At 45.6% G+C, this 24503-nt stretch overlaps 1 protein-coding gene across 4 annotated transcripts in view; it reads right to left on the bottom strand.

Annotated features, from left to right (window-relative positions):
- SERTAD2 (SERTA domain containing 2) overlaps positions 1-24503 on the bottom strand; it is an 86084-nt gene that overhangs the window by 18691 nt on the left and 42890 nt on the right. The window contains exon 1 of one of the 4 annotated variants that reach the window (XR_008234746.1): positions 4095-4370. The exons of 2 other annotated variants lie outside the window; for them this stretch is intronic. The gene's annotated coding sequence lies outside the window, so the exon portion shown is untranslated. Of the gene's footprint in view, positions 1-3699; positions 4036-4094; positions 4371-24503 lie in introns of those variants that run through there. One more of the 4 variants, XM_052784193.1, reaches the window with a different exon arrangement.

Below are 24503 nucleotides of genomic sequence, written 5' to 3'. Positions count from 1 at the left end.
GAGAAGCTGTCAGATGAAATCCAATATATCTTACTGGTGTGAAAGCAAAGTAAACAGGCTTTGGTTCCTAATAATTACACAGACTGAGACTCATGTCATTCAACGCCACTTAAAACTCAATTCCAGAGCGGTATTAACGAGAAATTCCTCTTTAAGCCCACTGCTCCTCAAAACACTGATCATGTTATATAGGTTGGGAACTTCAGACATTATATGGCAACACCTACGATTTTACGTACCAAGCAGAGCAGAGTACAGAACCCAGCCCCTTATTTGGAAGAATAATGGTTTGAACTCGCCCAATGCAGGACTCTGAGCATGGTTTTAATATCACTGCAGCAGCCTTCGGTCCTTTCAAGCCATCTTGCTCATCATCATAACTTAAAGCCATTCCTGAAGACCAATGAGGCTGTACCGCCAGCTGCTCAATGCCCCTGGAGACTCCCCCAGCTCTCCCTTGGAATCGTCCCTCAAATCAGCTCTTCCCCACCCAGGAATTCCCCTTTGCGCCAGAGGAATCTCCCAGCTGCAGGTCTAGCACGTCTTCACAGCTCCTCCTGGCCACTTTGCAACAACACTGAGCATCTGACACATTCATCAGGAGCCATCAGTGAAGCAAATGCCACTGTGCAGTTTCTATTCTGCACAACACCACACCTTTTAATACTCGGACAGCCGTGAGACAGCGGGTAGGGACCCTGCTGTGATCGGTGCTGTACAGCTGCAGGACATACAGGCCTATTTCTTCCACAAAACCTCTGCTGTCTCTCAGCCACACGTTTGCTTTGGACGCTGTTTTGCTCAACTTCAGCGCACCGAACCACAAAGTTAGCACTGCATTTACAGGGCTTTCTTTCCCCACTTGTGTTGAACAGTCAGCATTGTTATCTTATTTTTTGTTATAGTGTTTGCATTGGTAATGCTGAACAAACCTGAAGCCTCCACTACAGCAAACACAAAAATTGACTTTGTTCATAAAAGAATTAAAGAACTAACACATGTTGAGGGTCTCTCTCCATTTACAGAAAACAGGCATTCCTTCATGACAGCACAGTTGCTCTGACTGACAGAAGTTTAGAAATAAAACAAGTGGCAGAAAACATGCAATTACATCCCCCTGAAGAATGAGCGCTGTTCTCAGATTGGCAAATTCCATTTTCGACAAACTGTTAATTAGCAAAAGATTCATCTACACTGAAGATCTGTGCTTACTGCCAACCTGCTTACATTTAAGCTGGACCTTGCTCTCTCCTTTGGAACACTCCTGATCTTTGGACCTGGTAACTGAAAGCTGCCGCTTCTGGCACCAATTTGTGTGCGTGTGCATGTTAAGGAACCATTGCAACTGGAGCTGTCTTCTCATGAGCCGGTTACACATATAAAGCTGAGTTAAAAGAAGGTGTCTCTCTTGCCACCCAGCCCTTATAAAAAGTAGATCACCAGAAGACTACTTACACTTTCAAAGTACTGCATTCTCCTTGCTTGACAGATTACACTGTAAGATGTGACATAAAAGCAAAAATAGTCACAAGTATTTTGGATCACCTGTTTAGTGTTAGCACTGCCAGAGATTAACTGTGCCAGGAGTGTTTTACATCACTGTGAAAAAAGTCAGAGTTCCTAAAAAAATTTTTTTCCCTATGAATTATTTATTGGAAAAATAAAAGCAGCTTCTGTAAATGATGGCAAAATCCTTCAAACTAGATATTGCATAAGATCTGTTGTACTTCATGGAAGCTAAAAAAAAATTTAGAATATGAAATTTGAGGTTTTCCTTGATATTAGGACATGATCTCAAACTCCCTGATGCCTCTCAGGCAGACAGTTCAAGTGCTTGGATTACTTATATTATTATTTCCACCAAAACACTGAGAAACTGTCATTATTTCATCTTTCCCACTAAAAAGAGCAGGTGTATAAAGGAATACAATTACAATTCTTAATAAATCAGCACCTACAGACGTATTTAATGCTCTTTAAGACTGCTTCATCTACAGACAAAACCTGAAGTACCTACGGCTAGCAAGTTTCTTTTTGTTTGTTTTTAATCAGCTTCAGAGAAAAAGAAATCAGCTTGACACGAAAATCAAAGCTATGTTTTAATATGCACAAAGTCTAGCTTCATTCGTTAGCAGTCCAATCCAGTTCCTGCAGAAAAGGAGTGGGTGGTTTTTGCTACCAACTTAAATGGAAGTAGGATCAGTCACGAAAGGAGGAAGATCTACAGCTGTTACTTTAGATGCTGCAATACTTGCCTGGACAATGGAAGTATTCCCTAGGACACACTCTCAGATACCTGTCTGGCAGCACAAACTGCTAATCCTCCTCCTATCTCTACCACCACCACTAGCTCATTATGTTAAATCAGATTCCAAAGATACCATCTTATTATGTAAAAATGCATGCATTTTAACTTCAAGCAGAAAGGGCTACTTTCAATTTACCCTGCTTAATCAACTGCTTAATTTCTACAGCAATATAAGTACAAGCAGCAGCAATCTTTAAGAAAGCACAATTCATTTCTACAGTTCATTTTACCATGTGAAAGCCTCCCATGCACTTACATGGAAACTGAGGTGCCTCTGTCAATTTTGTACCCTGTGAGAAGCCTGTAAGACACAGGCACCTTCATTTGTGCAGGGGAATCCCTAAAAAAAAAATCAGAATAAAAAGGTAGGAAGTGTCATGTCAACTCACACAAATAGAAACTGTTTACTCCATTTGAGAAACACAAGCATAAAACTGATCTTAGGGGGCAGCCAAGCCCTCTACCACCATTGTTTGAGCAACAGCATATCCTACGGTGGCCAAATCCAGCACCCACTGACAGCAGTGAGAGCCACCCTGCTGACTTCACCGGGCACTAGCTGAAAAAGCCTGGACTTTACTGATCCCGAGAGCTTTGGACTTGTCTGAACACAGACTGCCACATGCAACAGCTCTGGCGTACTGTGCTGAAGTTCGGGTAAAGGGGCTGACAGCTCCCCCAGATGCAGATGAAATGGGCAGATTCGCTTTATTTTACACTGGCAGCTGACCCGTAGCTGTTAATCAGCCACCAAGGGTCCCAGAGGACTGCACAGAAACCCCTCCACAGATTTTCAACAAAAGTGGCTCTGGGTTTTCCAGCTGTGCTTCACAAAATGCAAGAAATAACAGCAGGTGACTGCACTCCTGTCTTCACACTTTAGTATAACTTATCTTTCCAGATCCTGACACACTGACATGAGTAGAGCAGAAAATGCTCTAAATGAAAGTGGCATCACAAAAGGATTTTTTTCAAGCGTTCCCCCACCCTGAAGGAAGTCCCAATAAACAGTTTTTTCACCATCGTTTCCAAAAGATGAACCACCCTGCTCACAGAAGACCCCCAGATGCCTGTTTCTCCGTGCTGGCGGTGCTCCCAAGGAAGACCCAAGTGTGCTATTGCTCAGGGAAAAGACACACTAATCCCCTGCCCTGCTGCCGCCCTAACACCAACCCCTGGAAAGGTCCAGCCAGCGGGGCCAGCCGGGTCCTGCCCAGCCATATGTCAGCTTTGCTCCAGCGGCGTGAGAGTCTCCCCAGGCCCTTTTAGCTCTCCTGGCACTACGGCACGCACTTTTAGGGGTACCCTGAAGTCCCCGCTCTTGCTGGGAAAACGGATCAAGGCTGCAGCCTCCCGGTTCAAGGGGTTCCCCGGCACACACGCTAACTTACCGGGATAAAGCCGGTTTCCTCGAGTCGGATGTAGCACGGCTCTCGGGAGCGCAACCGCCCGCACTACCGGGGGCGGCACAGCAGCCCCGATAAAAAGTATATTCCAACTACACGCACGCACCTGCTTCGGCCCGGAATCCCCGTGCGTCGGCGGGGGGAGGGGGTATTTGAAGAGCAACTCCTCCGCTCTCCCTCCTCTGCTCATCTCAGCACGATCACCCCCCGGGGGAGAGGGGGAGGACACCCGCCCCGAGCTCCTCTGCCCGGGCACAAATTTAAAGGTAGAGATAAAACAAGCCCCGATGACTCGTAAAGCCGGGGGGGGGCGGGGTCAAGGCCCCCCCGCTCCCGCCGAGACGGACGCCGCTGCCCCGCAGCCCCCCAGCCCCACTCACCACATGCAGTTCCACCTGAGAACTAACGCATGGAGGGGGGGGAGGTCGCAAACTCTCGCCCTAGAGCAGCTCCATATGTCGCTCCCTCGCCGCGCCGCTCCGGGGAGGGGCCGGGTGGGATGAGGAGGAGGAGAAGGAGGAGGAAGAGGAGGAGGAGACAGGCGCAGGCGGCGTGAGGATTTAAGCCTCCGCTCTGCCCCGGCGGCTGCGATCACGCAGCATTATACAATGGAGGAGGAGGAGGAGAGGGAGGCGGCACCAGCCCCGGCTCCCAGCACTTGCCGCCAGCACTGACGACAGGGGCGGCTCCGGCGAGCTCCTCGCCCTCCGGCCCACGGCAAAGCTCCGCCTCGGCCCCGGCCTTCCTCCGCCCGCCCCCCGCTCCTCCTCCTCCCCCCGCTCCGCGGCTGCCGGCACGGCTCCCCGCGCTGCCCACGCGTGCCTCTGCCCCGGGCGGGCGGCGCGACCCCCGCAGCGCGGCCGCCGCCGCCGGGGGTTCCCCGGGGAGCGCCGGGCCCCGCGCCGAGCCGCGGGCCGGGACAAAGGCGGGTGCCAACGCGCCCCGACCGCAAATATGAGAAGTATCCCTGCTATCCAGCGGCGAGGACCCGGCCGGGGGACGGGGCTCGGCTGCCCCCGGCCAGCCCTGCTCCCCCGTGGGGCTGGCCCCCTGGTCGTCCCGCCCCCACCCCCCCGGTCAGCCCCCGGCCAGGCCAAGCAGAGCGGGGCGGGGGGGGGGGGGGGGCCTGGAGAAAACCCGGAGCGCTGCCGGCCGCCCCCCGCCCCGGGAGCTCACCTGGGAGCCGAGGGAGGCAGCGGCCCACCTCCGTGGGATCCTCGCTGCTAATTTGGGCTGTACAGATACCACCGAAGCACAAAAATGAGGCCAAACGGAGATGTTCGAGCGCACGAAGACTTGGGGGAAGGGGGGGAGAGCTCGGCACCAGGCGCTATCTGGAAAGAAGACGATTATTTTAAGTTACCTCAATGACTGTGTTTCGAAAGGGACTGTAATCCCGGCCAGCACTGTAGAAGGCGATTCAAACACCTTACAGTTTTGGCTGCAGCCCCAGCGGCAACTCCGATCATTCTGGCCTTTCATGTGCCGCTAAACCGGTTGTACTTCGGGACAATAAAGCTTTAAGACCTAACATAAAGGCGATTATTAGTCATTAATATCACGACTCGTTTAGGTATTATGCTCAAAATGGTCTGTAATGATTTGTGATCAATCAAGCTGATGGTCTTATTAGAAATGAACTTCCATTTTTAGCTAGAAAACCGAAAAGAAAGAGAAGGATACTGTTAGAGGGAAGATTTCTTTAAGCTAGAAATTGTATCTGTCAAAAATCCACAAAGAAAAAAACCAACAGTTAAAATAGTGAATCTGCCAAAACAGAAGGACATCAAGCGATGATTTTATGGATTTTTAAAACTATAATTGAAAAGACCCCATCTAATTGAGGTTTAAACACCAAGACTGGTATTTCAGATAATACTCTGCTGAAGTCACTAAAATGGGAGAAAAGGGCATCAGACCTAAAAACTGCTGTTTGACTTCACCAGTTCTGGAGGCCTCGGCACACCTTTGCCTTTCCACCCATGGTATCAGCCATTCCTTTGAGGAGATCCAAACTCTCTCATCCTCTGTCTGTGGTACAGAGGTAGCTCTGAACCAGACTGCAAAGCAATTCACGAACCCTTTACTGAATTTTGACAAGCGACTTGAGAATTGCTCAGGAGCTGGCAAAAACTAAAACTAGAATTTCCCCTGGCTGGATGCTTTCCAGCAGCAAAGCGCTGAAATTTGGTCCTTCTACTTGGGAAAACTTGTCTCTTCTTAAAATTACAAGAGTCATAATAAAAATCACTAAATAAAAGGAAAAGATTCATTTTCTTTAGGGCCTGAGTGGAGTAGTACCTGTTCAGTGGGCTTCAGCCTACTCAAAAGCCAGCCAGAACATTTGTAATACTTGTACATTTTTGACCAGGGTTTTTTTGCATGCCAGACCCACTGAATTTCAGGGCCACATTCTGCCCTCCTTTACACCGGATTTGTAACACAGCAGGATCTGGCTTTGCGTAATTGCGCTGTGGATGCACCCAGCCGAGCAGTGCCTGCCTTCCGGAGCTCAAAGTCCGCAGCAGGTTTACAGTCCCTATGCCTGGGTGTGTGCACGCTATCACCAGCACCATAGGCATAACCACAGACATTTGCTAAATAACCAGCTGGGCTCCAGTCTGATATCCTCGGCCCCAGTGTTGCCATGTTATACTTGGCAGTAAAACATCTGAGCCTGTATCATCCGAGTTTTAAATGCTTCTGACTTTGTTAGGTTGCTCCAATTTTACACTAGCAAAAGAGAAAACTCACCACCCCTTCTGTTTCCTACTGTAACTCCCCTGGGCCTTTCTTGGCAGGAGTTTATAGTCACGCTGTAACTCAGATTATTCCTCCGAACACAACTAGTACAACCTGCATCCACACTCAGAAGCACCCTCAACTGAGCATAGGTCACAATACAAATCGATATGAGTAGAGCTCCTTCCTACGCTTTGCTCACAGCAGAGGCTCCATCGTGGCGGGACAAGGTTAAGCCACACAAGGCAAATAATCCTACTACCAACAGCTCCTCACATTGCCTTGCGCCCGATTTAACAAGACCCTTCTGGCCAAGAAACTCTGCTCTGCAGCTCCAGAGCAATCTGACCAGAAGGTGTCTGCAAGGCCCAAACACGGTTTGCCCAAACATGTTAGTAAGCGCAGAGAAACAGCCTGCAACTGAGCCACAAAACACTGTACAAGGAAGTATGTCAGCAAAGGCTTCCAGAGCCTGCAGGAGCAGGGGGAAAAGTCTGCGTGTCTGCGAGGAGGTGCCACCCAAAACGCATCCCATTTTGGAACAGTGCACGCAAGGGCTTCCCAAGGAGCAGTAGCACAGATGTAACTGTGCAGTTGTAGCCTTGACACATACCCTCAAACTGCGCACACATGAAGATGACACGCTAGAAGAGAAGGAACTGAACTGCATTTTTCTACAGTGGTACTGATCAGACGTGGGCCACAGGCATAGTCTAAGCGCAGCCTTGTCTTTGAGCAAGGACGGTCAAAGCTTGCCTGATTGACGCCAGATCCCCTGTAGATCATTCAAAAACCCTGCTGGTGTTAAAGATAAATAAATGAACAAACAGAAATCAAAGATTGGAAAGATTGGGAGGGGGGAAACAGACACGGGACCTACATAGGGCAATTCATTAGAAATACTACAGACTGCCAGGTAACCTCTGCCTATCAACGCGTGTGCTAATTAGGAAAGAGCGGCAACATTTGGTGTGCTGGAACACCAGCATCCCTCACGTTTTTCAAAAAAAGAGGCAGTGAACTGCTTCCTATGTTTCTAATTGCATCCTTGGCCTTTTTCTTTCTAATTTCAGTACACATTAATACTGTGAGATTTCATCATGTAATTGTACAACACATCTTCATTTTCTCCCTGGATGTTTTTGCTTCAGTGCATGCAGGAACTGGCAGGCAAATACCTAATACTGCCCCCAGAGCAGACAACTTTTTGCAAATAAAGACCCCATCAGCATGGATAACTTGGGAAAAGCTAAACAAAGGGCCTGTCTACAGCCAAGGATGCTCGTTCCACTAGAGCAGCACTCCCCACCGAGCAATGCAGGTCTCATGGGTAAGAAGCAAGCACACTACAAGCAAAGGCGTGATTAAACACTGCTAAGACCTCATAGCATCTCCGTTCAGGCCAGCTCAGGGGTCAATACTGACCTTCTGAAGTGGGGCCCTTCTCATGCAGGCTCAGCCACAAATAAAAGCAAGCCCCTCAAAAAAAAAGGGGGGGGGGGGGTGCTGCATTACTGCAGTCTGCACTTGTACATTAGCAGGGAGGGAGCTGCACCTGTAAGCTGGGCTGCTTTCCTTGAGATTTCAATTGCTTTTTTTCTTTTTTTGCTGGTGCTACTCTTCCACTGTAACAAGGCTGCCCCACACGTCCCAAGGCACAGAGGAATCAGTTAAAACTGAAGGAAGGAATGCCCCCCCTTCTCGCTCCAATTTTAGCTCCTTTTTTTCCCTTCATTTTCTGCTTTAGTTCATGTTTTTCTCCTTTAATGTTTTTGTGGCAGTAGGAGAAACACCATTCCCTAGAATGCATAATATGCTTAATTATCATTCTCCGTTAGTTCTCTAGGAAAAAAAAACTACAGGAGAAATCAGTTTAATTAATGAGTATGACCAAATGCAGCCTTAGTTCTAATGCAGTATCATATATTATATGTCCAGTTGGGCAGTTGATCTTACTTGGGTAAAATGAACAGAGATGCAAAAAACCACAGAGCTCATGAATCAATATTCTGAGTGCAACTAACCCCTTTTGTATAGTTATTCTAAGCCTTCCTACAGATTTCGATGCCAACGTCTGTTCCCAAATACTGCTTTTGGCTTCAGTAATGCAGGATTGGGCCCATACAGTCTAGTAATAGAAAGCTGTTGCTTGGCAGTACCAAGGATTGTGCCACATGGTAAATTCATTAAGTAATCAAGAAAAAAATCCCTTAACTCCAAGATAGGTCTCAAATAATCATACCCAGTAAAAATCCCCAGTGTGTGTCAAGGACAAGGGTGGCAAGGTTTCATCTGAAAGTAAGACTTGGTGATTTAGATGCTTTTCAAAAGGCTACCCTTCACATATTAAATTATTAAGGAAATATTATGGAACAGGATTATCAGGAAAGAAAAAAAAAAAAAACAAACAGTGTGCATTAGCTGGCTTAGTCAGAGGAGGTTTTGCTGCATTCCTCATGCATGGAGATGACTCCCTCCCTCTGTAATTCCCTGTGCACTCCCAGTCCTCTGGAGACTGCTGGTGTGCATCATCCTTGCTCCAGCTGAAACACTCTGTCCTCTGTTTGGGCTGCCTACCATTGCCATATATCTTCTCACATCTTTTTGCCTTTTCATAAATATCCGTGTTCTTTCCGAAATCCCATACAGGCTGTATCACCTGCAAGATGTGCTTCATTTTTGAGCCATGCCAGACAGTTCACACCGATGCCATCTGTACGGCACATGGGCTCCTAAAACAGTCTCCCCTTTCCACTGTGGCTTCTCGAGACACAGTGGATTGTACTTTGCATTGAGCTGAGTTTTAAACAATTTTAGGCTGCTTTTCTTTCCTTTCAGTGCTCACTCTGCAGTCTCTATCAAAAGCACAACTCATTCTTTTCTGGAACACTTGGTTACTTTTTTGAAGAGAGGCTAGGCTGATGTCCTGATACTCACCTCATACTGGGGCCAGTGGATTAAGAGAAAAAAAAAATCTGCAGATAAAACCAAAGGCTCTGTTTTACAACCAAGGAGGGAATACTTTTAATAAAGAAAAACCACAGAAATGGTGGGGAAAAAAATACAGATAGATGGCCAGTCTTCAGGCCTAATTAACCACTGGTGTAAACAGATGTCGCTGCAATCAAGCCAGAAGACTTCGGCCACCCACTAGTCTTGAGCACAAACCCAACATGAGCCTGAAAATCTTAACAACATGGAGCTGTCAAACGTGAGCCACACACACACTTCAATACAAAGGTCATCACCATCTCCTTTATGCTGATGGACTGCCAGCTCCTGGTTCACCAGGGGAGAGCAGCTCTACTGATTTGGCTTACCGCGTGCACTGCACATATTACAGCCCCTTTTCTGAAGCAAAGCTACTCCAACAGACCTCTGTGTGGAGCCATATATTTCTGGAGCGCAGATTTCCCCCCTGCCCCCCTACCGCGCTCTTCTTAAGTGCTCTTGAAACCTGTAAGAGGCCTGGCTGCATAGGCAAGGTGGAATATGTTTAGCACTGCTCAACCCTGCTGAGATGCCAAAGGCTCAATAGACCAAACGGGGCCACCAGCTGGGTGACTAGAGACTTCTAGAAGTGGATGTTCCTGGTCAGATTTGTCACATGAAAGCATTGTACACCAGTAGCAATGTGTTAGAGGCTGAGAGGGCAAAACCAAAATGGTGTTGTGGCTACGGTGTTGATGTAGGGTTTTATATAGCATTGCAATAGGTTATATAGAACTTAAAACCATGTCACTGGAGTTTAATGTGTTCATGCTCAGATGCATTACTGGGAAAAAAAAAACCAACAACAAACTATTTCAATCCTTATTTACATGAAAACATGAGTTAATACACTGACATCCAAATGAATGCACCCACCTCTAGCTGCTTCTGCTGGCTGGAATACAACCTGCAGAGCATATTAAGACTCCTACAGTGTTTTGGGGGCTTGGGCATTTTGTTTAAAACTAGTTTCTGCAGCTTCTTAGAGCCACTAGATTCAAGGAATGCTTACCAATTACAACAGAGGCATTTTCAAGGTAATTCAAGTTTGCAATGATAAATCCTTCCTCTGACTGTCCCAGGTGCAAAGTTCTTTACAGACGATGTTTATCCATACTCCTTTCAGACAGAGGTTTCTGAGGGTCTAATTTTAAGTAAACAGTGAGTGACCTACACCACTTCTTTATAAAAAAAAAAAAAAAAACAAAAAAAAACCAACCACAAACCCCAATAAAACAGAAGTTTAATCTGCAGGGCCAAATTTAGAAGAGGGGAAAAAAAAAAAGAGCTGGCAAAAAACCTAGCACAAGAACATCAAATGTAGCATAAACTCCCACTGCCATTCTGTTCCACTACAAATAAATGAAGATCATATAGAACTGAACTCATTGAGTCAATGCAGTGAATGCACAAGTCTTTCCATTTTAACCCTTCATAAAATGTGTGATTTCTTAGATTATGTGCAAAGAAGAGATTAAAAATAAAAGAAAAATGAAAAAAAAGGGAGTGATTGAGTACGTCAGATGCTTTTACTGACTATGCCTGTGGTAATGATTCATTTTGCCTCTCTACATTCCCTCGTGCTAGCACAGCTAAGAGTCAGCAAAAGCTCGTACTATATATGCAGGTAAACAGACTGTGGGTGAAGTATGTATTTCTTAACTCTACCTAAAACCACCCCTGTAACGGTCAGAAATGTATTTTAGCTTTCTGAAGAAAAAGGGAACTGCACAAATTAATTTAGGTTCTCCTCTAACCTTTTTTATGCTCTCACTTTAAAGGAAGCTGTTCATTTATAGTGACCATTAACCAAAGGCTAAAAGAGGTTTACACCTAATTAGTATTCCCAAGCAAAGATGAAACACTAAATCACTGCAAACCCACCCAGTATTTAGGATCTACCACCAGGACAAAGAAAAAAGCTGAAAATGCACCATTTATCATCACATCACAGTCCATCTTTCCCTTCCTTTCACACCTCTTAAGCTCTCTTTGTTCCTCCCACGGTGGCTGGGGTGCTAATGTCCTTGAAATGTGGCAGGGGGTCTGGAAGAGGGGAGAGGCAGCTCTCCTGTCTGGTCACCCTCATCTCACACAGCATGTGTCAGAATTTGTGGGGCGGGAGGGTGGGGTGCAGTTGGGGGGAGATATGTTGTGGGCAGGATGGCACAGAGCTAGGGAAGCAGATGCTGCATGTGGCGTACTGCTCCCTAAAGCCAGCAGTGGCTGAGACAGCCATAAGCAGCACTCTCAAACAGTAATAATTCTCCCTTTTTTAAAAATTTTAGCCTTTGGAGGGGAGCAAAGCAGAGACATGATGGGAGTACAGAGGGGAACAAGCCAAGGGAAAGGAGTAGACCCAAGAAACATGGAGGGAGAGCTGCATCCCCATCGATGGCAATGCTATGGAGTCCAGGGTGTTCTCTGGTTTGACCTCTGGACAGCAGCAGGAGAAGAAAATACCATGAGGAATATCACTGAGGCTCTCCCTGCTTCTTCTCCCAACCACAGACTTTCCCAGCATAAAGGGATGGGCAGAAGGCTTCCAAACCCCTCTCTCTTTCTCAGAGATCCACTTTCCTACAGAGGTTCAGCTTTATGAACCAGCTTCTATCAGTTTTATTTACAGAAGGAAAGATGTGAATGGCTGTCTTGAGCCGTAACTCTCCACAGCCTGCCCACAAGAGCAGCCAGCAGCCAGATACTTCACAGAAAGGCACCAGCCTATTTGCAATAGCTGGGCAGAAATAGGCACCCTCTGCAAGAGGGTCACAGCCAGGGGCCAGCCAAGTCAAGGAGGGATGATTGTTCATCTGCTATACCTCATGCCCCAAAGCATTTTCTAATCATCCACACCCAGGGGACATTCCTAGTGTGACTCCTGCTAAGCAAAAAAGTCATCATAAACCCCAGTTACTTTGCTTGCTTACCTACACCTATAGTCCAGTAGTGTTAACCTTCAGGTTAAATCTTTTTTTTTTTTTTCCAACCTGCTTTTCTGCTAACTTTCCTTTACTCTTAACTGGATGTTCAGCCCCTGCCATAAGAGCAAAAGAAGAAGTTAAGCAGATGTCAAAGTGCTGATAATTTGACTCCACACACATACCCAAATACATTCCTATGTGCAGGTCAACAGACAGAAAACTCTTTTTGCTGGCAGTGCTCTTCAAAGGAAACTCTTTCTCATCTGAGCAGCTGGGAAAGTCCAAGTGCCCACTCCTACTCTAGTTGTGGGGTTCATAGAAAGAGCTGCCCCCCAAGAACACCAGTATGTGTTACTCTTACCAGCAACAAGGGAGGCCTGGCATTCAATGGGTTTGTTTCGGTTTTAAACCCAGAACAACCTAAAACAAACCACCTCTGTTAGAGAAACATTGTCTTCCATGAGATGTTCAGGTGAAAGACCTCAGACTCCCAACATATTTTTGCTAGCTGTCATGGCTGATGTGGGCGAAATCATGAGAAGGAAATGCATTTGTTGTTTTGAACTTTTTTCTTTTGTTTAGCAAAGATTCCCCTTAAATAAATGGAAGCGGGGAGATCTTGAAATAAGCCCTAGCAAGTTTTAATCACACTTTTTTCTTCTTGCGAGCAAGCCGTCATTCAGTAGCTAGGTGGTTCTAAATAAAGAACTCTAGTCAACAACAGGAAATAACTCCCACAGAAAAAAAAAGGGCAGAATACAAACTCTCAGCAACTCTCGTACATAGCTTACAACGGCCTTTTGTTCCACGCGCATTAAGTCTAAAATCTTTACTTTTCAGAACATGTTCTTGCTCTAAGTAATTAAAACTTTTTTTCTTGTCGCAAGTACGGATCCCTTCCTTGCCTTTTGCCCAAAACAGTTGCATTTAAGAGTTGAAAAATCACAAGCTACTCCCATTTCATTTAATAAGTAAGGACATTCTAGGAACGTCACATGATGACCAGGATTTTCAAAAGTTACTGATGGTGGGGTTTTCTCTTTTTTTTTTTTCCTTTTCTTTTTTTTTTAGCGGGGGGAGGTGCACCATTGTGTCCTCAGCTGTGAACAGTTTACATCCTTCTTAACGTTCAGAAACCACTTCATGTTCAGAAAGTACAGAGCACCTGGTCTGTGGGGAAGGGGATAAAGGAGAAACCACACATCTCTAGCCACTTCTTAAAAACTCAGGCTAGCGTCTACAATCATCAGCTTTTAAATTACACAAGACGTCATGGGCCAGTGCCTGCAAAGATTACCAGCAAAGACCACCTGTCCTCTTCTGCACACAGTCTTCCCAAATTCAGCAGAAGAGCCTGGCACTGGAATCTAACGTGGCCATAAGACAAGTGCCACACACAGGAAGCACTGGCTGTGCTTTGCAGAGGAAATATTTTCAACCACAACCCCAGGATTTCTGGAGTTTTGACAGTTCAGATTAACCCACCTGGGTTGACGGGCTACTCTTGCCTTTGCTGCACAGGTTAGGCGGATAGGACTACAGCATCCCTGCTGATCCCACTCCTCAATTCTCTTCCTCCTCCCAGCCTGTGGTTCATCCTCTCAATAGGAAAACAGCAATAGTGCCTGGCTATGGGAGAGAGCTGAGTTGTTAGCAAAGCTGATTGGAGCTGAATGTGTTCAGCCTCTTCAGCCAGGAGAATACAAGAAGATGCACCTTGTTCTGCTGAAGACAAGGTGCTTTGACATGCTCTAGGAGGAAATCCTATCTAGTATGGACTCAGGCAGAAGGGCGAGTAGGATAAAAGCCTTTAGAAGATAGTGGAAAGCAGGCTGGGAAGAAAAGCAGCACAGACCAACCAGGAACAGAACATACAACTCCAATTAACAAGAAACTTAGCCATACCAGGACTCGATGGATGAGAAACCAAGGGAATATAAACGAGAGGAGGGGGAAAAAAAAAAAAAAAAATCAAAACACAACACAAGAATTTGTTCTGGTTAAACTTTAGGCTGTGAAACAGCATCTAAAGCTGCTTTCACAGGAGCCTGCCTAGCCTACAGTGCTAACATTAGCTACACAAACAGTTCTATATTCTTGTAACAGAGCTTTCAGGAAAACCAGCATTAACAATCTGTTGGTTTTGTTGGCTTTTTGTTTTGTTTTCTTTTTTTTTTAGTTCCTTAAAGTTTTCACTTTTAGTACGGTGCTGTCAACAACTAAGCTCTTCTATTAGGTGTCATTTGGGAACATACCTCAGTCCTACCCTAGCTTCCAGTTTATGCTGAGCAAAGATGATCCCAGGTTTCAAGAAAGGGGATAAATTCCCTTTTTCACCCTCAAAGAAACTTAATCTGCAGTCCCTCTTGGAGAGGTAAGATTGCCCCGTCAGTGGAGAAGTACAACTCTAAAACATGCATATTGCATACTCAGGCCAGATTCTCTCATCTCTATTAGGACGCAGCAGACACACCTTAGTTTATAAGAAACAGGAAGAGACTATCTCCATACAAAACTGGTAGTATCGGACCAGAAGAGAGAAGAACCTGGCAATCTGATCAATACACAAACAGGTCCCTTTGCTTTGCTGGAGAAGTAACAGGGTTAGGGCTAGCGAAAAAAAAAAAAAAGCAGATTGCAGGATGGAGCACAACATAAAAAAAATACGTAACCAAAATCCCTGAAAGAATACACTGGTTGACTCCCTCTGGCTTTGAAAAAGTGCGGGTTTGGTGTTCCCGGGGAGGGGGGGGAATTTTCAGATGGCTGCTGCTTGTTAGCTGCCATGGATAGGTCTCTGCAGGAGGTGGGAGAGCTTCTTTAGGAACGTTGCTATCATTTGTGGCAATTATCTTCTGAGTACAAACATGTATATAGCAGATTTTAGTGGTCAGCTGATTCCAGCATCTCTCCATCAAATCACCTAATGTGGCTCTGTCACATTACAACCTAACTGTAAAACCAATTTCCATTTTAGAAGTAAGACCTGTTTGAATTATAAAGCTGCAAGAATCAAGGTTACAGATCCAGACTGGATTTTTGTAGTTGGAATATGTGCACTAGCTCAGCATGCACCCGTGTGTACCTGTGTGTTCGTGTGCACCTGTGTGTTCGTGTGCACGTGCACCATCAAAAGTTTGCAGGAAGAGCAAATCAAATTTGCTTCCTAATGCAAAATGAACACGCAGGCTGAAGTAACTCTGCGCTCAAATCTAGCCCAGAATAAATCTTGGTGGTTGTATTATAAAGTCCTCGAAAGTGGGTTCAAACCTGAACTTGCAATTATAGCCTTTTCTGGTTTGGAAAATAGATGTCACTGCTGAGAGGTCCACACTCCTCTTGAACTTTCAGAAAGGAAGAAAAATCAACGTAGCAAAGGATCCTAGAGCAGCTGTCCCACCATTTCCCAGCTCTCACCCAGTAGGTTAAATACTACAACAATTTCAGTGGGACCAGCACACTTTAAAAGATGTAGTCTCTCTGTCTTTTTCGCTCTCTCACTGAATGATATTTCTGCCCACATGCACTGACACATACAGTGTCTAACAAGGCTGTGATTCATTTTCAGTTCTAGTCATGCTCACAAGTGATGTAGCACGCTTGCTGTGCCTTCAGGATCTGCGTAATTTAGCTTCATTTTCTCTGCCCCCACCCTGCATTAAGTGAAGTTCCAACAAAGCCAAGTCATCTCCCACCAACTCACCCTCCCACCTGCTTGGGGGATGTGTACAGCAGGAGTCTGAATAATAACAATAATAAAATTAAATTAATTTTTTTAAAAAGAGAGAGAAGGGGATGAGAGCTTGAGAGATATCGTGAATTGTTAGAAAGCTTTCTAAGATCTACAGGGAGTGAATAATAATAACAATGGGATGTATACTACCCGATCACTGAAGCAGCTGTATCAATCCTGAATCATCTCCTCTAACATATTAAAAGCAGCAATGTGTCTTGCATCGTGAATATCATGCATGTTCATGCTAAAAAATGATTGACATTAAATCTGAATCCCTGATTTATAAAGGCAAACACCTCCTCAGTCTCTCCCACAGTACCCTTGTAGTGACCATTCACTTGTCCTCTGTCCTGTTGCAGTGACTTTGAACAAGCGCAAATGTCAGTGAAAGCCGTTAGCACATCCCAACTGCAAACCTCTCGTATCCAGTGGCTACCATCCATCATGAATTACACGCGGTGGTTTTGTGATACAAATTACAAGCTGCTTCTGAGCTAAACTCCGTGTATTTGAGGCATGAGGCCAAGCTTGAACAAAGTGAAAGACAGGCTTTTTACTTGATAAATCTCATTATGTCGCTGGCATTCAAAATTCATCTCGGACACACAAATGCATCACAAAGTAGTTCTCTAGTTACTTGGAAGAGCCAAGATGTTTTAACATGTAAGTTAAAAGGTGTTTACACCCCCATCACACTAATGTTTCTAGCTCTCCCCCACCTTCAACCTGGAACTATGTTTTGATGGAGCAGAAATCTTGATTTTTCAGAAGAAAAACAAGTCAACTGCATTTCTTCAGCAAATGTCCCCAGACAAAAGTGAGTCACTGCAGACTCCTTCAAGCAGATCTTAGTGATCTGCATGATTTCCTTAATCCCTAACTGATGACACAGGGAAAGGATTAGCACCAAAAGCTAGAAAATACTTCAACATCACAGATATAATACTGAGAGGGTCGCTGTCACCACAGATCTACAGCAAACTAAGAGCACACGTACAGCCTTTCTTCCTTTACATGAAACACGTATGCAAGGCTCCCCACCACATAAGATACACCCCCAGCTAAGCAACCTCTCCTGTTGCTGACCCCTATTCATGAGCAACATGAGCAAGCCAGAGCAGAGATTAAATTCCCTACTTGCTGTAGGGGCCCATCTCCTCCTCTTCCTCACTCACTAAACGCTCACTCAGTTTGGCCACACAGCTCACCAACCCACTTACTAGCATGTCCCCAGTTTGGGCACACTTAACCATTCTGCAAAGGCAGAGCCCAAGAGGACACCAGAGTTTTGGGCCATCCCAGGTTTGTCCAAACCTAATGGTTGGGGGAGGTGGAGTTCCTCTCTCTGCCTTCCCACCACCATCCTCTTTTCTGCCAGGAGAAGCCTGGGCTGATCAGGAGCTGAAGAAATATATTTCCTCATGGTCATTTGTTCCCACTCCCTTCTCCTCCTCAGAAGCTCTCAACTCTATCAAAGAAATGGAGGAGTAACTACAGCCCGGGAAGGGTTGATGTGCATTTCTGATGTGTACCACACATGACTGGGAAGGAACTGGATCACCCCATGAAGCTGGTGTCATGAAGGGCTCTAGGAGCTCTGAAACATTCAGAGAAGGATAGTTCCTGGGGTGGGTACTTGTTGGGAGTAACGGGTCAGGCAAAGCAAGCAGCGGACTGTCATTTCAGCAGACAGGCTACTGCCTCATTTTGCAAATTGAAGAAATGAAGCACAGGGAAACTACAGGATGGCTTATTGTGGAAATGAAAGTCAAGGCCATGTGTTTTGATTTCTAAAGCACTCAACACAAGTCCAGCCTTCCTCATCCACGAAGTCACATTGTAAACATCCTCAGGGCAGGGCCTGCACCTCTCATTTGCTTTATGTCTGTGGCTTCCAATCTTTCCTGGTTTGCAGATCCCTTCACGCTTTCCAATAGGGCTATGCATTTAAACCTGCTGACAACAGACTTGCTTTCCCTGGCTTTCCTGCACATCTTGCACGTAGCCTGTGGATCCTTGAGAGCCGAAAACCACAGTCTGTTCTCCACGGCCCTTGCTGCAGATTCCTGTGTGTCCCTCTCTTCCTGCTGATCCCTACACACCGCAAGAGTCAGCAGCAGGCATTTTCAAAGTAGCCCTAAGTCAGTCTAGTTGCCCTAATTCAAGACAAAAGCGCAGAGCTTCCCTGTCATTTCAGCGTTTCCCATCTCAAGGTATGGGAGCTGTTGATCTCCCACATGAAAATGCATTATGCTGTCAGCCCAGCCTAAGGGCTGTTATTTAATTTACTTGAGGAGGTAAGTGAAAGCCCCTTCATGCAAATGCTTACAATGCGATCTGGAAAACAGCAGGCGTAATTAGATAAAATGGCAGCAAAGCCCACCAGGGAAATAATGTTAATTCATGAGGATTTTCCACCTCCCTCTCAGCAAGGTTTGAAGCCGGGGGGGGTGGGGGTGTGTGTGTGTAAAATAAAATAATCAGAATGGACCTCAATGATCTATCTCTTGGTGAAGTAGAAAAACAGGACAGCAACCAGTGGGGTCATCTAAAAGATGCCTCGGCATGGCACCTCTAGCAGGATTGGCAGCCCATGCTCCTGAGTGATGAAGCACTGAAAGCAAAAATTGCTCTGTCACTGTCATAAGTTATTCTGAGTAGAGACATAATGAGCCAACATCCCTAAACTTCACATCATCTCCTAACCAAGGCCTAACCAGGCAATGAAGAAGATTTGTCACATGATAACGTCATCACTGCAACCCCCTACCCCCGGTAATAATAAGAAAACCAGAGCTCTTTTGCAAGTCTTGAGAGCAGATCTGGATTTCCAACCACTCACAAATTCTTTCCCTCAAAAACATCCAGGAAAGGGTTTTGACCAAACCATATCACAGCATCATCAGTAAAAGAGAATGCTAGGGCACCACGTTCTCAGCACATGGGGCACCAATACAAACAGCAGCGAAGCTCCTGAATGGCAGCAATGGTCTCGCAGCGGCCTTGGGAAGACTGTAGCTCTGTTTCAGCTTCTGCCAGCTTCTCCCTCCCACCTAGAACCCATACAGGAAGTCACCTCCTGATTGCTGACCTGCCACTACCAAAATGGATTCCAATTAGCCAACTCACTCACGGCTATTAGGAAGAGAGACATTTTTTGTTGTTGAGTAATTACTCCTCATGAAATGGCTTACACCCCTAGTTGATTAGGTCACAACACACTGTGAACAAACTGATGTAACAGAGATATCTTTAACCTGATAAATTAAGGCATACTTTCTGGATATAGAAAGCTTAATTGAAGGCATGCATGGGGTACTTACCAAAGGCATCTAGACACAGAATTGTAACATTCACAAACAAACAATGGTTGAGATCAAAAGCCAACCCATACACATCCAACTTGCATATTAATTGGGGGGGGGGGAGGGGGAGCTGGTTTGTTTGCTTGCTGTGAGGATAGTAAATGACTCAAAGTGAACAGAGTAGTTTGACATCAGCAGTTAAATATGTAATGGCAATATTCAGGTGGCATGTATGGAAGAAAAGAGATTTTGTTTGTTTCCCTATATACTTTCCCCCAGCTAACAGAGCAAAACCAGCTTCTTCTAGTCAGGGATTCACTTGTTAAAGCAATCAGAAATACACAAACTTTATACAAAGCCCAAATAACCATATAGTAAGTGTGCCACAGAGAGGGTTCCCAAAACACAGCCCATGAAGCCCCCCCCAGAAGAATCTTTAACCACAATCAGCCTGGCTTGTATTGCAAATAAGTTTGATTACATTTTCCCACCCTTCACGAAATCCCAACCTTTAGTATCCCTCCACAAATAAAACTTCCGCTGCCTGGAGAACAGCAGCTCCACTGCCATTTCTATCAAGTCATCCATCGTAGTACACTCATTTACTTAAAACCAAACCCAATTCCCCAAGCCCGTAAATACCAATGACTTCCTGATTTTGGGACTTGCCCATCCATTAAAAAGGAAGCCATTCGCTTTACAGACCATGGCCCTAATCTTTCAAACAGTTACGCCTGTGCTTAGCAGGAGCACACGAGCACTTCAGTCCAATGTAAGCATTTGTCAGAGCGAGGCCAATATTTCCTGTTGCAGTTAAAAACACATTATACAGTTAGGATGGAAAAATATGACTGCGACATAAAATCAACCCTTCTCTTCCCACTTCAGGGTTGGGGGGTCAGGGAAGCATTCACAACATAAACATATGTGACAAAGGCCTGAGTAAAGTGAGCGCCATGAACAGCTTTCTACCGTGTTGGTTTCTAAGTCAGGAAACTGACTGGGTGTCATTTAATCTCCTAGATTAAAATCACTTAGCGAATATTGTATTGTTTCACTGTTCTTGCTGTCATTTCAGCATTTGGGGCCCTCACCGGAGCTCTGCTGCTGGCTAACTCGCCGCTAATGAAACCTCGCACAGGAGCAGCTGCCGGAATCTGTGTCAAACTGCATCTGGCACCCATCTATCTTCCAGCCATCTAAATTCACCTCTGAAATCATACAAAAGCAGCCGCAGAGCTCCCTGCAGCCACTCCAACACACCAGTCTTTGTCTCATCAAGCCTGTTAAGCAATTTAAAGCAATTTATTTTTTAAATTCGCCTTGTATTTTACAGCGGCAGCTTTTTCAAAAGAAGTGAAGAAGTTAAGAAAAAATTGGGGGTGGGGGGGAAAAGGGGAAAAAGTGCCTTCTTTAATTTTTTTTTTTTTAAAGCCTGTCAAGCTCTCAGTAGACTATCATTAAACCAGTTTTGGCTGAAACTGTATGTTTAGGGGTTTTCCAATGGAGACACTCTGGTGCCTGCAACACTCAGACAGGGAGGGGAGGCTGCTGTACAATTGTTGAATTGTTGTCATGGCTATTAAATATGCTGTAGCACAAATACCCAACAGGGCTGAAGGTTTGCAGTGTATTGGCTCTGGAGAGGTATCAAAAATACTGGTATTAACTAGCAGATAACTGAGTTATACAAACACTGAATAAAAGATTAAGTCAACAGTTTTAAAAGGTTTATTAACTTCACTCCAATCCCTTCCCACCTTCCTCCCCCTCGCCCCCCACTTGGGGCTTAAAGTACCCTGTAAATTCAAAATATTTGACATTTAGTGTAGCGTTAATTTGACTGAGTCTCCTCTAACATTTGGGGTAAAACTGCCTCTACTCTCTTTGCATTTTCTGCAGAGGACAGGAGTTTTGCTCCACCATCTCATTAGGCTTATGAGCGGCAGTTTGAGAGAGTGGCACAGTAAAGCCATGACTTACTGACTAAAACAGGTTAATGAAAAACAGGCTAGTGACTGAAATTGAAACTTCTCATTTCTCTCAAGAAAAGGGTGCATTGTCAAGATAAAGTAGAGCCTAGCGTGTCTATTAAGCAACTTCCAGAGAAGCACTGCTCAAAACAGCAGCACCACAAGCTCCACAGCATGAGAGGAAGGGACGCAGCCCCTGGTGCAGGCACAGCCACAGCGCCTGGCCGGCCCCACGGGGAGAAATACCGTCCTCTCCATGCCAAAACCCAGCCAGCTGCCAGGAAGAAGCATTAAAGAACATGGTGTGCGGAGGGCATGGGATGTGCTGGGCTCCCCTCCCAGGGTGAAGTTGTCCATCCAGCCAAACAGGTCACAAGCCAGGTCTCAGTGACATCCAGCCATATGGCATGGAGAACTCTAGGTGAGTGTGCCAGGCCTACCATAAGGGCACTGGTGGGCAAATTCAGGAGGCATTCCTTAGACTGAACACTGCAAACTGCGGAAGGAGCGGGAGAAACAGGATCTGTCAACCCATCTAATTAAGGTGCATTTTCCCCACGCACACTCATACATGTCTCTCCAGGCTATAGGGCCCTCATTTCTTGCCTCAACCCAAAACAGACTGAATGTGTTTTGCATTTCTATGACAATTTGTTCTCAGCACTTCTCAGGAAGCAGAAGCACAATGTATGTGTCCTAAGAAAATGTTTGCATGGTCACAGATACCTCCGTCTCTGCTGCTAATTGCATTGCATCCCTCCCCTTTGCAGCTAATCTGTTGCAGCAAGAGGCCCTGTTACTCCATGCTAACCCCATTTGAAAAAAAACCTGAAAGCGTGCTCCTCTCCTGCGAGCTTTCCAAAGTAACCAAGTAGACAAGAAGTCGTGTTCTTGTGCAAAGGCTAGAAGTCCGGCTGCTGGCATTGCTGCTCTTCTACCCACTAAGTAAAAAGGAAATTTGTTTATGCCCTGCATAGGGTCACATTATAAGGATGCCTAAAATGAAATCATCAGTGCCGAGAGGCTGAGCGAATATCCTGGGTGGCCCGCTCCAGTCCCCAGTTGAGCTCTGCAGTAGGACTGACAACAGCCCCAGTACCATGGCCACTAAGAAAAGCAACATAGATCAACAACTCATTTTTTACAGGCCAATGGGCTGACCTCTGGGCAGCATTGGAACAAGTCAGCATAAAGGTGAAAAAGCTCTGTATGCCATTATAAATCATCCAAACCAGCCAGCAGAAAATCCGTGCACTGATGGAGTTAGCTTATACCTTTTTCTTCCTTTTTTTTTTTTTTTTTTCCCTTTGTAAACAGAGTTCTCTCCCCCATCATCTCTGAACGCCCATATGGCAGGTATCACGAGGGGCGTTCTCACATCCCGCTCTCCGAGAGAGCCGGTTCTGCTAACCGAGCACTCGCACAGCACGCTCTGCATCTCGCTGGACGTCACACCAACAGATGACGCAAGCGATGCCTGTTGTCCAGGTGGCGGTGTGTGACCTATTTCTGGGCCACAGAAGTTTGGTTTGGGAGGAATGTGCAATGTCTAGTGAGAGAAGGGGGAGGAGGAGCAAATCATTGTAAGAAAGTCAGGAATGAATCCTAAAGCCTATGTATTGGCTCTGTGTTTTCAGAGGGAAGAGGCCAAAGTGAAAGCACAGTGTCACAGCCTCAGGACCTCACCATCAATCTGGAGTGGAAGTAAGGAGGAGAAAGCATCCCCACCGTGGGAAGTAGAAACTTTTGCTGCTTACGGAACTAATGTCCCCAAAATCTGGTTTCCTTAACAGCACATGGCATCAAGAAGGAAAAATACTTTAAAGACAGATAGGCAATTCCCTCCTCCCCTGCCTTCCAACAAGCCCATTCATTCAAAACAATGTGTCCCTACTTGACCATTAACAGACAGTACCTGCCCAGCACCACTACCAGGTGTCTCAGGTTTTATGCATGCATGTCTCAGGTTTTATGCATGTATAAGCGGTCCTACAACTGGGGCAAATGTATTCTCTGTTAATTTACCAGGTGGAGTATTTCTTCAATCATTCCTCTCTCACATGATGTACACAACCAAATGAGCACCGTAGCAACAAGGTAAATTTTCACAGCTGACTCTCCCTCTTGCAGGATTTTCTTTGGCATGGGTGGAAGCATCACTGGTTTTCTTGTCACTTGATGGTTTTGCCGTATTTTAGAGCCGCTCCTCTGACCCAAAAGGACACACCAGCACTGTCTTACACATACACACACAAACAGTATTTCAAAATTTTGCCCTCAAGTCACAATCCAGAGGGCATCCCACAGAGGTTGTGAAGAGAAGGGAAGCAAAAACTGTTGATTTGCACAATACATAGTGCTCCTTTAATTAAAGGGGACTCGCAGTTGGTCTGTACATACTTTCTTGAAATCTTTGGGGCCTTCCAACCCTCCCAACCTACTGATACCTTCAGCCATAGGGAAGTCTTTGCAGACCCCTGTGGACAAGCTGTCCTGGCACTTCAGTCTGCACACACAACCCCTACAGCTCTGTGGTTGGTTTGTACTATGTGGCATGTACATACTGCCTATCCAGAAAAAAATAATACAACAAACAAAAAAACCCTCTCCAAAATACTCCATTCCCTCTATTGATTATAGAAATCTCCCCAGTTCCAATTTCCAGGAACTCCTGGAAAAGCAGGAAAGCCTTTGTGCCTACATGCCTTACAATATCATTTGAAGGAAATTATTATTTAAATAAAAAAAGTAAAGCCTTTTTTGATGGGGAAAACCAAAAAACTGAATAGAGCTGGTTTTGTATCAGGTGCTGTGATCATTAAATGAGTTTTTCTGTAGTGTAATAGTTTTCAAAACAGGGCAGCCAAGAATTCCCTTCTCCAGTTATCTATAAATCAGGGCTGGAGAGAGAAGAAACAGTCCCAGAGTGTGGTATGCATCGGTCTGAGCAATCGCTCCAGCAAGTCATGCAGGTAGACAGCTACTCAGCCGCAATTAGCAAAAAAAGGGCTATCTACAAACCGAGTACAGAGAAAAGCTTACAACCCTGCCAACCAGCCAGAGTTATCTGTTTAAAGAAGGGGAAAAGGCAGCTACCTCCCCCCCAGCAGACACTGCC

Source organism: Harpia harpyja, chromosome 4 (genome assembly GCF_026419915.1).
Source record: "Harpia harpyja isolate bHarHar1 chromosome 4, bHarHar1 primary haplotype, whole genome shotgun sequence".
Taxonomy (NCBI): domain Eukaryota; kingdom Metazoa; phylum Chordata; class Aves; order Accipitriformes; family Accipitridae; genus Harpia; species Harpia harpyja.
Note: the sequence above shows the minus strand (reverse complement) of the source record. Positions and strands in the feature narration are given on the sequence as shown.